Below are 14973 nucleotides of genomic sequence, written 5' to 3' on the forward strand. Positions count from 1 at the left end.
TGTACTTGCTGGCTGATTTCAATTTTATTTACCATTTTCTGAAGGAAGGTGCCATAACAGGTTCTGTATTTACCAACAATTCTGACCTTCTTGATGCATTTTGCCATGTTGCCATGAACCAACTCCCTCCCATAAATTTTGATAAGTTGTATTCTCATTTTCATTCATCTCAATATATTTACTCATTTCACTTGCAATTTCTTCTTTGACCCACTGATTATTTAGGAGTGTGTTGTTCTCCCTCCACACATTAAAAAATTTACCTCTTTCCTGTCTAAATTGATTTCCAGTTTCATTCCATTATGGTCTGAGACGTGCTTTGTATAGTTTCAATCTTTTCATATTTATTGCAAACTGCATTGTGACCTAACATGTGGTCTATCCTGGAGAAAGATCCATGAGCATTTGAGAAGAATGTATAATCCACTGATTATACTATTATTGTAGAGATATCTATTTCTCCCTTCAGTTTTGCCAGAGTTTTCCTCATGCATTTTAGGGCATCCTGGTTAGGTGCATAGATATTTATGACTGTTATTTCTTCCTGGTGGATTGCCCCTTTTAATAATATGTAATGGCCTTCTTTATTTCTTATAACATTTTTTTCATTTAAAGTCTGTTTTGTCCAACAAACCAGTTACTAATTTTTCCAACTCTCTTAGTTTCTGTTTGTTTTTGAATATTTTAAACTCACCTTCATATCTGAAGGATAATTTTGATGGATGAAGATTTCTCGGATGGCAGTTTTTCTCTTTCAGTATCCCAATTGTATCATACCATTATCTTCTCACCTCCATGTTTTCTGATGAGAAATACACACTAAGTCTTATTGGATGTCCCTTGTATGTGATGGCTTACTTCTCCATTATTGCTCTCATAATTTTCTCTTTAAATTTGACATTTGATATTTGAGTAGTATGTGTCTTGGAATAGGTCTATTTGCATTTATTCTGATTGGGATACACTGCATTTCTTGGAATTGTATGTACATTTCTTTTATGAGAGTTGGAGAATTTTCAGTTATTATTTTCTCAAATACTCTTTCTGCCCCCTTTCCCTTCTCTTCTCCTTCTGGAACTCTCATGACATATATGTTGTTACATTTCATGTTATCATTCAACTCCCTGAGCCCATGCTCAACTTTTCCCATTCTTTTCTCTCTTTGTTATTTTCTCCCCTTCAATTTCAGCTATTCTGTCTTCTGTATCACTTATTCTTTCTTTTGTCATTTTGAGTCTGCTTCTGTACACCTCTAATGTGTTTTTTATCTCACCTATCATATCTTTCATTCCATGAACTCTTGAACTCTCTTACTTTTTTATTCAGGTTTTGAAATTCTTCTTTGTACTCACTGTCTTATTTTTTTTTCAATTTAAAAGTTTCATTTAAGAATTTCCAACATTGACAACTCTTTTAAAATGCATCCAATTGCAGGACACAGAACTGTAACAAACAGCATTTGTATGGGTGTCTAATAGACATTAGAACTTCCACTCTTCTTTGAGACACCTTGAGCTCACTGGTGAACTTGGCTTCCAAGAACTCCTGCAAGGCACACAAGCTCAGTCCATGTTCTCAACCCATCAGCTTCTGTTTCCATCACCACATTTTTTATCTCAGTAACAGGAGAGAACACACACCATACAGCATTCACACCAGTTGACAAAGGGATAGGGGAAATGCAAGTATCATTTCACTAACATATTCAACTAATGGGGGTTACCTAAAAACAAAACTCCAAATCTTTCAACACATGTAGCTGTCCTTTGAATGCAAAAAGGAAACATTTGCACATTATTTGCTATCAGTTCTCTCTGTACACTCTCTCACCAAAGCCACAGGATTGAGAGAGACATCTCACCAAGTTAAAAATATCCATTTTGCACCACCAAATCTCTGCATGTGCTCTCTCCTTTTTCTTGTTCATACTAGCCTTTCATGACTGAGCACCACCATCAATACCACACAAGATTTCAAAAGGTCAGACAACCTCCTGGTTCCATATCATAGCCTTGTGCTCATAGCATTGATACAACTCCATGAAATAAAGAGTAGTGGATAAAAATGGAACACCCACCATCAAAGACATAACCTGTACAGCATGATAATGAATTATTGAATGAAAAAGCATGTAGACAGAAGTATTTCTTTTTTTTTTTTTTTTTTTTTTTTAAAGATTTATTTATTTATTTAATTCCCCCCCTCCCCTGGTTGTCTGTTCTTGGTGTCTATTTGCTGCGTCTTGTCCGCTTCTGTTGTCGTCAGCGGCACGGGAAGTGTGGGCGGCGCCATTCCTGGGCAGGCTGCTCTTTCTTTTCACACTGGGCGGCTTTCCTCACGGGCGCACTCCTTGCGCGTGGGGCTCCCCCACGCGGGGGACACCCTTGCGTGGCACGGCACTCCTTGCGCGCATCAGCACTGCGCATGGCCAGCTCCACACGGGTCCAAGGAGGCCCGGGGTTTGAACCGCGGACCTCCCATATGGTAGACGGACGCCCTAACCACTGGGCCAAAGTCCGTTTCCCATAGACAGAAGTATTTCTATGGTAGAATATTTACAGCACTACTTTAGTGAAGTGTTTCTTCCATAAACGTTTGAAATGAGATGAACTGCAGAGATTAAATGAAGGCTTCATAATGCACTTTGGTATATGAGGGGAAACAAGTGTTTAAAAAACAAAACTAAAACTAAAGAACCAAACCTAGTGATACCCTGATCTCCTAAATGGAGATCTTCCTAAGGAAAAATCCATATGGTGGAATTCAAATTAAAACAAGAAGAAAATAATGTAGTTCTAATCAATGGTTTCCATTTTGAACATGCAGAGAGTTCACTTGACAAGTCCAGGGATAAAATATTACAGGAGAAAACTTTTGATATCAATCATAGTGTTGGTTTACCAAACAGGCAAACAGCAGTCCACTTTCACTCACTCAATATTTCAACCCTTTGAGTAACAAAACTTATAAAATTCCTTTAGCTCTTTTTTAAAAGATAAACATCAAAAATACTGCTGAGTATACTCCACATTGAATGAACTAATTTTGAAAATCTTTAATACATATGTGTTTCACAATATACTTACTAGGAATGTAGAAAAAATTGAATTCCCACCAGTCTATACCAACCAGACACAACCCATTGCCTACAATCCCCAGCCAGAAGATTTAGAATCCATGCTTGAGCCAAGGCCTCCATTAAAACCACTGCCTGATCCTGTATTGATGCTGATCCCCAACTAATTATTCCACCAGAATTAGAGCCACTGTGGGAACAATTTTCAGAACCAAATCAAGGGAGCTTGATTTGGCTCCCTTTGCATGTTGCCTTGGCTTTGGTTATTACCTGATGGGCCTCACTGGTTCTGCTGACTGGCTCACATCCCCCTTACACCCCAGCTGCTCTGGACTGCTGCTTAGGCTGCAGCCATCATTGCTGGATTAATGCTTGAAAGTGTCAAAGTTCATTTCTCCATCTGTATTACCACCTTAATTGTTTCCCAAGCTAGCTTCATCCTCTCTATTGGTAAGCCACCTGGATTACCACCAAATCATCCACTTCTTTCTAACTATTCCTGTTGTGCTTAGGTTCATTGTTGGATATACATACACTGATTCCTTCAATGATCAAGTACTAGCCGCAAAGAGACTGGGCATCCTGTTCATCTGCAAATGTAATGAAAGCAAAAATCTTCAATGGTTTGGGAATAAAGATGTCTACCACTTCTCTATACTTGCAAAAGAACTGCAGCAAATAAGCAGCAGTCCTGTCCTCTGTACAATGCCCAATGAACATCTTCCTGCTTCTCAAAAGCTCATCTGGGCTTTGCTTAGAACTAAGAAGTTTACAGTCAGACAACTGCCCATCTATCATATGTTGCTGTGATATTATTTCCACCTCGGTTTCATATTCCATAAAACAAACAAAGCCAAACCCTTTTGAATGACCAGTTTGAATATCTTTCCTGACCTGCACCATAAGAACTTCTCCAAAGGTACTAATATATTCTTTTAGATCCTGTTCAGTTGTTTTCCATTGAAAGCCCAACACTATTAAATCAGATGCTTTTTTCACTTTCACTGCTGATGAAGCATCAGTTTCATCCATTTTTGTTGTTGTTATCATTATCTTTGGGATAGTTGACAACATACGCCAGATTTCCCCAGTTGGCATTAGGTATATGCAGAGTTCCTTCTACTAGGTGGACACCTCTCATACACTGAAACACTGGATTCCTGTAGCATATACCACATGCCCCTGGAAACTGGGCCATAACTGGGTAGCAGCACTCTCCCATCATCTTCTGATGGTATTTCATTAGGCTTGTCATTCTCATCTTCACTACCTGAATATATTCAGACACCTTTTCTTATTTTTCCACTATGCCACTATTAGGTTGCCCAACGGGGATACTGAAACAGGGAGAGACCCAAGAGCAGCCCAGCTACCTCTTCACTCCCACAAAATCTCAGTGTCTTCTTGATGTCCTTTATCTCTTTAGTCATATTGTCTTTCGACTTATTAACTTGATTTTGGAAATTTGTGTGATTAATCAGTTGTCTAAAATCCTGCGTCTTTTATGGGGTTTTGATATATTCCTTTCCTTGGTCCATTTCTTCCATTTTCTTTTTTTTTAAAGAATGGCTTGTAATTTTTTTCTGATGTCTAGGCATCTCATTAAGGTGGTGAGTTTACTGAGATGTTCAATTTTCTTTCTTTCATAGGGATTTGGTGGTGGAAGTCTGTGTGTTATTGCTGTTCTTTGACTCTTGGTTCAACATGTTCTGGGTCTTTAGGATTATCCTTATTGGTTGCTCAAATCTGGCCCTCTACCCAGTAATGGGTTGCAGACCCATTTCTGAAGGCCTTGGGGAGGGAAGTTGTAAAGGCTGAGGAAAGCCCTTTTTACTTAATTACTTTTAATTTTCTCACATGCACTTCCTTAGTCTGCCAGCAGATGGGGCTCTTTAGCAGCCCTCTCAGTTCAATGCCTGATCAGAGTGTTTGTTGCAACATGGACTAGATCACTGTGACAGAGGCTCCTAATTCAAACTTTCTCAAAGGCGGTTCTCTAACCTTTGTTGGCAGGCCCCTCCCTTTTCCCGGATAGTAAGTAATTTCACTCCCCCATGCATCCTCAACAACCAGTCCCAGTCAGCAGAGAGGGAGAACTAGAGGGTCAGACCTCTTTAGTCCTTGCCAACTCTCAATGCAAACAATGACGTGGCCTCTCCAATCCTGGACACAGCAGATGAAAGTTCTGGGTCAAAAGCTGAGTCAGTCTTAGGCTGTGTCCATCTCTCCCCTTTCCTGGGGACGTGGATCCCTGGGGCACCGAAGTCTGTAGCTGCCAGCCGCAAGCCTTGAGAATTCTAAAGTGTCTATTGGTGGGGGCAGATGCTGGCATCTGGCTTTTAACTCACAGTTTTGTTGTCACAATTCTTTTCCTTTGTCCCTCCCTCTGGACAGTGTCAAGGTTTATCCCGGTGTCCTAAACCCTAGAAGATATATTTCCAGGCTGTTTCTGCCTATCCTCTAGCTATTTTTCCTGGGAGAGAAATGAGTCCTATGTTTTTCTAGTCTGCCATCTTCCCAGAAATTTCCCCAAATGCCATTTTTCGATGGCTTCTTTAAGCCATTTATTTCTATGCAATGACTTCTTTAGGATTTCAGAAGCATGATGCACCATTTATCAGTGCCCTTTACTCTTAAAGCAAACATCTATCTGGAATCCAATCATCAATCATTTGGTAATACTCCATGATGCTTTTTTATATAATTTGAACTCAAACTGTATTAGTCTGCCAAAAGGGTGCTGATGCAAAGTACCAGAAATCTGTTGGCTTTTATAAAGGGCATTTATAAAGGGGTAAAAGCTTACACTTACAAGGTCCTAAAGAGTCCAACTCAAGGTTGCTTTCTCACCAAAGTCAGTTGCAATGTGTTGAAGCAAGATGATTGCTGATCTCTGGCTGGTCTCAGCCTTCCCCTCTGGACCTCCCCTTCCTCTGAGGCTTCATGGACCCAGCTTCTTCCTGACCTCAGCTGTAAGCTGGCATAGGGCTTTTCTCTCAGGGCTTCCTATATCTCTTCCCAATCTCAGCTGTAAAGTATCAGGTGAATAGTTCATCTCTCCCTGGGGCCCCAGATCAAAAACCACAGAGTGCTCTCTTTTCGGGTGTATCTTCTTGACACCTAGGGAACAGGGACTCAGCCTGAGTCATGCCTTACTGATGTGGTCAAGTCAAATCTCTAATTTTAATAGGTAATTTAATCAAAGACATCTCAGCTGAATTGAATACAATCAAAGGGGATTACATTCAGAGGAATAGATTAGTTTACAACGTGTTCTTTCTCTTTTTGGGATTCATCAATAATCTCAAACTGCTACTTGAAAGAAAAGGCAGGCCAAAACAAATTTGCACCTGAGGTGGTCAGCATCCACGGTGACCCCCAGTGATCCCTGACTCTTGATATTTGCACCCTTATTTAGTTCCCTCCCATATTGTGCCAGTTGGGTTTGTGTGACCAATAATATACAGCAGAAGTGATGCTACATCACTTTCAAGATTGGTGTATAAAAAGACACTGTGCCTTCCATCTTGGTTGCATGCTTTCTCTCTCTTTTTGGATAATTTGTTCTGGGGGTAGCCAGCTGTCATGTCATGAGCAATCCCATGTAGTGAAATTCTGCATCTGAGCTGGCATCTTTTTTTTTTTTTAAATAAATAAATGGATACTGCAGGAAGCTACTGATATTTTCAGTTTAATTCTTAAAAAATAATTTTATTTCTCCCTTCAGTTTTGCCAATGTTTGCCTCGTGTATCTTGAGGCATTCAGGTTAGGTGCGTATACGTTTATGATTATTTCTTCCTGGTGAATTTCCCCTTTTATTAATATATAATGTCCTTCCTTGTCTCTAATAACAGTTTTGCTTTTAAATTCTGCATTAGTCAGCCCAAATGGGTGCGGATGCAAAGTATCAGAAATCTGTTGGCTTTTATAAAGGGTATTTATTTGGGGTAAAAGCTTACAGTTACAAGGTCCTAAAGAGTCCAACTCAAGGCTGCTTTCTTGCCAAAGTCTGTTGCCATGTGTTAAAGCAAGATGGTGAGCAATTTCTGCCTGGTATCTCCTTCCTCCTTCCTCTTAAGGCTCCATGGACCCAGTTACTTCTGATCTCACCTGTAGGCTGGCATAAGGCTTGTCTCTCTTCCCAAGGCTTTAACTGTTTGAGCCTTCTCCTTTTTTTCACATGGCAGGACCAAAATGACCAAGTTTTCTCCTCTTCCATTTATCTTCTTCTTCTGTGTGTCTTCTTGATTGAGTGTCCGGTTTATATAGCCCACTAAGGGGGCGGGGACTTAAACTGAGTTATACCCTACCGATATGGTCGAATCAAAGCCCTAGTCTTGATTTAATCAAGTAAATGTAAAACCTCTGCATTTAATACAATCAAAGGCTATCAGGTCCAGAAGAACAGATCAGTTTACAAACATAATCAAAACTGTTTTGGAATTCAAATATCAAACTGCTACATTTCCCTATATAAATTCCTTTAATGGTTTCCCAATAGCTAACCAAGGATAAACACCAAAACCCCACCATGCCTGCCTCTCCAGCTCTCCTTCATGCAGCAATGCAGCAAGCTCCTTCCTGCCTTAAGCTTTCACATATGTTGTTCCTTTTACCTAAATTGCTCTCCCTCCCTTCTTCCCTTTAGGGAGATGACTAGTACCTTTTACTAAGACCCCAGCTCAAAAAGGTCTTCTAGGAAGAGCACAGTCTTCTGGCACCATAAACTAGGTAGTCAACTCTCAAGAACTCTGCCTTATCCTTTCATGGGACTTTCACAATCTATTTATCCATTGGGTTATTTTTTTTTTTTAACTATTAATTCCCACTCCTGACTGTAAGCTCCATTAGCACAGGAACTGTTTCTGTTTTGATCCTCATTATAATCTTATCACCTAGCACGATATCTGGCTCACAGCAGATTCTCAATATATGTTTGTTAAGTGAATGAATAGGATCATAGGAAATGCTGGATTGTGCAGTAGATAAACTAAACTTGTATTTAGGATAGGAGCAAGACAGGACATATAAACAAATCAAAAAGTGGGGAAGAGGAAGAAGTAAAGCTTAAAAATAGTGGTTCAGAAAAATCTAGAAATAACCTATTCCATAACAGTGCATATACAAGTTTTGTGTTTTGTGGTTAAGAATGAATTATACTGGCAGTGGAATAAGATCATTTCAGTTTTTAGAGCTTCTAACATTTATAATCTGTCCCTGATATAGTTGAAATTTTAAACGTGAATGTAATTTTCAATTCTTCTTAAATGAGCTGTATTACTTTTACTATTAGAAAAAGATTTTATTTAAAAGCTGGGATAAAGCATAAAGGTGAAATAAGGATATTTTCAAATTAAAGAAAAAGTTAGGTTAAAAAGTGCTGTTGCTTATATTGATAAACAATTTCAAATTTTGGTTTACATTATGATTTAAGTAACATGAAATATACAATGGCGTGTACTAAATTTGCATTGGACTTATCCATATCTTTTCACTCTTACTTTCAGAGTAGATAAATAATCAGGGATGAATATTTAGCATGTGCTAATTTATAAAATACATCTTTTTTGTAAGCAAAGATATGCACAATCAGAAAAAAATGGTTTAAAAGAGGCAAGAACATTTAAAACATTTGAGCTCTATAAATTTGACAAATATCTTAGAAATTTGAAAATAAAGTGGAAGTATTTGAATGGTACTTTAGTTTCCCAACTACTAAACAAATACTATACAGGGGGTTAGCTTAAACAGTGGAAATTTATAGACTCACAGTTTTGAGACTGAAAGGTCCAAATGGGGTGACAGCAAGGTGATGCTTTCTCCCCAAGGTCAGTGGTATTCTGAGACTGGCTGTCAGCAATCTCTGGTGTTCATTAGCTTTTTGTTCACATGGTGATATATCATTTCCTTTCTCTTCCGGGTTCCACTGACTTCCAGCTTCTGGTTTCTTGTGGCATTTCTATCTTTGTGTCTGAATTTCATTCTGCTTATAAAGGACCCCAGTAATCCAGATTTAAGCCCAACCTCATTCGGCTGGCCACATCTTAACTTCAGAAGTCCTTCAAAAAGTCCTATTTACAATGGATTCACACCCACAGGAATGGGATTAAGATTAAGAACATGTTTGTTTTTCTCCCTGGGGTACATAATCCAACCTACCACAGATGGCTAAAAATATTTAATACTTTCAAAATGAGACAAACCAAAAGGAAAAAAAAAGCTCAGCATATTCATAATGAGGTTAAAATCATGCTGTATATGAAAATGCACTAATACAATATCATATTGGAAAAATGGCATTCATTAGAAATATCCTTAGAAAAATTAGTTTTAAAATCTTAGGGATAAAAAGTAGGTGAAATAAGAAAAAAACAAATAAACAGAAAGTGTGCAAAAATTCATAAAAGGGGCTGATATATTCCTATCATATATGGAGTTCTTTAGACATACTTTAGATACCTGTGTCAGTGATTGATCGTTAGTTGACTAGATTGAAGAAAATTGTTTTAAGGCTAATTGGTCTATTTCTCAGACAGGAGCAATGAGGTTTGTGAGGAAGAGAGATATTTGTGAGATATTTAGAAGGTAGAAGATGCAGAATTTGGCAACTGATTAGATACACAATGGCGACACAGGAGGAGAAGTCACATTTGATTCCTGAGTCCTTTACTCCAACACCTGGGTAAATGATGATGCTATAAACAGCCTGAGAGGACAAGAACTCAGGAAGAGGAACATGTTTGAGGACAGAAATGAGTTCATTTTGGAAAATGTTGAGTTTGAAGTATTTCTGGGATAGCAAGATATGCCCCATTGACAGAAATACAAGTGTGGAACTCAGGAACAAATAAGGGGCTGATATAAAGATTTAGGAGTCATTCCTATGTAAGTAAAATCTGATGCCATGAATAACAATAACAAAAATTCTTCCAAGGATATTGTGTTGGTGTAACTTCCTATAGTTTTGTTTGAAGAGTATATCCCATGGACCATCATGAAAGCCATTCTCCAAGATGGTCCCTGACGGCCCCCATCTCCAAGTATTCATGCCCTCATGAGTCTCCTCTCACACTGCACAGGGCTGACTTGCATAACCAATAGGATATTGCATTCATGACAGAGTGTGACTTCGGGGGGTTGGTCATGAAAGACATTGTGGCTCTTCAATCATTTGCTCTGTAGGAAGCCAAGCCAGCTGCCATGTCCTGATGACACTTAAGCTATTCAACGATGACAAACTGAGGCCTCCTTCCAACAGCCATGTGGGTGAACCACACTGGAAGTGAACGACCCTCCCATGTCCAGGCAAACCTTCATAGGAATACAATCCCTGGCAGCATCCTGGCTACAGGCTTACTTAAGACCTGAGCAAGAACTCAAACTTAAGAAGAGGAATTCCTGACCCTCAGAAATGGTGTGAAATAATGTTTGTTGTTTTCAGCTGCTAAGTTTTGGGGTAGTTTATATGCAGCAATAGATAACTAATACACTTAGCATCAAAAACATCACCTGGAAGCTTGCTGAAATGCAGAATCTTAGGTCTCGTACCATACCTAATAAATCAGAATCTGCATTTTAACAACTCCCCAGCTGATTCGTATGCACTTTAAAGATTGAGAGACATCAGTATAGAGAAAAAGATGGCCTAGAACAGAACTGAATTGAGAAAAAGGGAGTGATGGTGGCAGAGGAAGAGTTGGATGAACAAGGGAAATCAGGAGAAATAAAATGACTAGGAGAAAGAACTGACAAGAAGAAACCGTTTCAGTAAGAAAGATGTTAGTATTCTATCAAATGCAGCAGCAAGGTTGAGAGAGAGAAGAAACAGAAAATGGCCATTAATATTGTGGTTATGATTTTTAAGTGTTCTTATCTTTTAGAGATAGATACTAAAATATTTAAGGATGAAATGACATAATGTCTGGAATTTGCTTCAGAATACTATGGGAAGGGAGGAAGTGGTTGGTGGCAGAGAGGACAGGATAGACCATGAGTTGATCACTTGTTAACATCCTTTAGGATTAGTGTCCTTCAAATACATTTGGGAAATTTCCAAGAATAAGCAATATTTTTCAGCCATATTTAGCCATAGAGTTCTTTTGGAAAGGAGCATCTCTCAGGACTGCTGTTGCTCAAAACCTACTTTGGGAAATAATTGTGCTAAACTATGGGACCTACCTAATCATCACGTGACTGTGAATGAATTTAAACACCTGTGGCCAGTGATAGTTCCTTAGAGAAATGTGATCACTTTTGTTTTTCTGGTTTCATCAGTTACCAATAAACACCTTACACATTCTTTACAATGAAAATAGCCCTCTGTCATGAGGTATTTTTACTTCATAATTGTGCCAAATTCCCTTCTACTCTCTAGCACAATTGGAGTCTTTTTCCTACCCCCCCTCCCCCCCCCCCCCACACACACACAGGGTAGTGGGAGGCTATTTGTTGCAGTGGTTGAGAATGTCAGCTCTGGAATCTGACGGCCAGTTTGGATTTAGAACCAGCTATGGGACGTTGGGTAAATCTTTAAAGAAAACACTGAACATTAGTTTTCTCATCAGTAAAATGAGGATAAACTGTAGTCATATTGAAATGTTATATGTTGTTAGTGTTATATATATTTATACTTTAGTTACATGTTGTTTTAGTTTCTTAGCTAATGCACATGGCAATGCACAAAGAGATATCTTCTTTTTATCCCAGGCTCTGTTGACTTCTGGCTTCTGGTTGCTTCCGTGGCTTCTTGCTCTGTGTCTAGTTTCTTTTGTTTATAAGGACTTCAGCCATGTTGGATTAAGGCTCCCTTTAATTCCATTTGGGCTTATTTTAACTAATAAAATCTTCAAAGTTCGTATTTACAAATGGGTTCACACCCACAGGTCCAGGGGTTGGGACCTGAACGTGTAATCTGTAGGAGACACGATTCCATCCTGAACAGCTGTCTAGCAAATTTTAGTTTTATCCCAATCCAACTCTTTATGAGTAATATTTTTGTTTCCTTCAGTTTCTTCAGATATTAGTAAAGAAAAGATCAGTAACTCAAATGAGAAGACCTCGTCAGCTTACAGTGAAGACCCCATTACTAAGCTTAAGTACATAGGTAAGAATCTCCTCTGAATGAATGGTCAGCATCTTAAGGTTGGGCCTCGCGATTAGGACCTCTTAGGAGAAATGCCAAGAGTGAATAAAGCTACAGGAGTTATGTGAAATTATGTTCATGGAGGACCATCAAGGGTTAGGCTGAAAAATCCAAATATATGTAAAGGTAGTAGGTATGGCAATGAGGGATGAGGTGGCTGTGGGATGGAACCAGAGGCTGCCTTTCAAGAAAGAATACTTCCAAGAAACAAAGGGGAAAAATTGGGAGAGTTCAAGGTTTTGTGGCAAGCAGGACTGAGTCACCCCAGACGCCCTCTTCAGAAGCATTCTAGCATCATCTACCAGTTAGAAGATAAAAAAGAGAATTAGGTTGATTCTTGGAAACTTGAAACTCATCTTAGTGATGTGTATTAATTTTTATGTTCTCACTATAGGACTTTCACATTAGCATGGCCTAATTTCCACTACCAGGAATAGAATGTGTGCTGTGCTACTGGGAAATGATACAGTTAGTGTTTTGTATGATCATTCTTTAGCATCTGTGTCCCTTTTATTGGATGAGAGCCCACATGGAGTGACGGTGAAAGTGTCCTTTCTGCTTACTCCTGCATTAGTAATAAAAGAGAGAGAAAATATGTGTGGGCTCAGGGGAAAAAATCCATTATTTTACAGATATTTATGGTATCATAATTATTATAATAACTTTCAAGTACCTTCTAGTTAGTAAGCTTTGCAGAGGATAAAGTAATTCTCTATCAGCTGAGACCAGTGACTTCTCCAATGTTGGTTCAATTCCACTTATGCTTTGAACGGCACATGGGCCTCCATAAAGTTTAAGTACTAATTTTGTCAGGCAATATAATTGGCACAGGAATGACAAAATATGATGAAAAGCAAGAGAAATTCTTTGCAAACCTTAGATATATTATGTTTAGCAGATTTACAACATTAAACATTTCTATTGTGGTAACATATATAAAACATATACCATTTTAAACATTTTTAAATACACAATTCAGTGGGATTGATTACATTTGCAATGTTGTGCAACCATCACCACCATCCATTACCAAAAGTTTTTCATCGCCCCAAACAGCAATAACTCCCCATTCTCTGCCCCACCCCCCCAATTCTTGGTAACCTCTAATCTACTTTCTATCTCTATGAATTTGCTTATTTTACATATTTCATATAAGTGAAGTCATACAATATTTGCCATTGTTTGCCTGGCTTATTTCATTTAAGGTAATGTTTTCCAGGTTCATCCATATTGTCTAATGCAACAGAACTTCCTTTTTTTCTGGCATAGTAGTATTTTTATAGAGAGAACACACACACACACACACATATATATATATAACATTTTGTTTATCCATTCATGGACAAATACTTGGATTCTTCCAACCTTTAGGCTATTGTGAATAGTACTGCAGTGTATATTGCATGTAAGTATCCATTTGGGTCCTCGTTTTCATTTATTTTGGGTATGTACCTAGGAGGGAATTGTCAAGTCATATGGTAATTCTATATTTAACTTTTTGAGGAACCTCTAAATTTTTTTCCACAGCACCTGCACCATTTTACATCTCCACCAGCAATGAATAAGCATTGCTATTTCTTGACAACCTCTCCAACACTTGTTATTTTCTGTTTTGTTTTTTTTAATAACAGCACAGTTTTGAGAAATCTCTTTGTCCATAATCCTGCTTAAAAATGAATTATCATTTCACTAATTTAGTTCTGGAATGCTTTAAAAGGAATTTTTATTTTGAAATAATTTCAAACTTACAGGAAAGTTTCAAGCATAATATGAAAATGATACAGAGAACTCCAAAATATCCCTTACTCCAATATCTAGATGTATGGTTTGAAGCTGTATGTCCTCCAGAAAATCATGTTATTAAAGCTAATCCATTTCTGTGGGTGTAAAACTATTATAAGTAGGAGCTTCTGAATAGGTTACTTCAATTTAGGCATGATCCAGGGTGGGTCTTAATCCTCTTCCTGGAGTTCTTTATAGGAGAAGAAAATTCAGGCAAAAAGAGAAAAAGCCATGGAAGTAAAAACTGAAAGCAATGAAACTTGGAGGAGAAGGGAAAGACCAGCAGATGCCACCATGTGCCTTGCCATGTGACAGAGAAACCCAGGATCACTGGTAGCCATCTTTGAGGAGAAAGCATTGCCTCTAAGGGAACGCTGGACAATACTCAGAAGAGAGAGGGGCAAGATTGTGAGTAGAAACTGCCACTGCAGCCACTGGCACCCTCCCTCTGACCCTAGAAGCACACAATATTGGATTCTCTAGCTCTGCATCAGCAGCTATGGATAGTGGAGGACACAGGAATCCACCTTCCCAGGAAACAAGAGACAGTGAGGCACAGCCTAAGGCTGATTCAGCTTTTGGCCAACAAATTTGGTCTTCTGTGTCTTATGAGCTGTGCCAGGCCAGCTGGGGCTGCACCATTGCAGACACAGGACTAAAGTGATCCAACCCCTTCAATCACCCTCCCTCCTGATGGGAACTGGCTATTGAGGTAATAGAGGGAAGTGGAATTATTTCCTACCTGGAAAAAGGGAAGGGGCTGCCAGCAAAGGTTGGAGAACAGCCTTAGAGAAAGTTTGAATTGCAAGGCTCTGAATAGCCTAGAGGCAGGATCCACCACTACACTGTTGCTGTCAGTGTATCAGCAAACATACTCAGAACAGGCTTTGAACTGAGAGGCCTTCCAAATAGCACCATCTGCTGGTGGACCAACAAAGTGCATGAGAGGATATTAAAAGTAAATAAGGACTT

The 14973-nt window shown here is 38.8% G+C and overlaps 1 pseudogene; it reads right to left on the reverse strand.

The window, feature by feature from the left end:
* Positions 1 to 3146: 3146 nt before the first annotated feature.
* Positions 3147 to 4506, reverse strand: LOC101425625 (TAR DNA-binding protein 43 pseudogene; annotated as a pseudogene).
* Between the last annotated feature and the right edge of the window lie 10467 nt (positions 4507 to 14973).

The sequence above is a fragment of the Dasypus novemcinctus genome, chromosome 1 (assembly GCF_030445035.2).
Source record: "Dasypus novemcinctus isolate mDasNov1 chromosome 1, mDasNov1.1.hap2, whole genome shotgun sequence".
Lineage (NCBI taxonomy): Eukaryota > Metazoa > Chordata > Mammalia > Cingulata > Dasypodidae > Dasypus > Dasypus novemcinctus.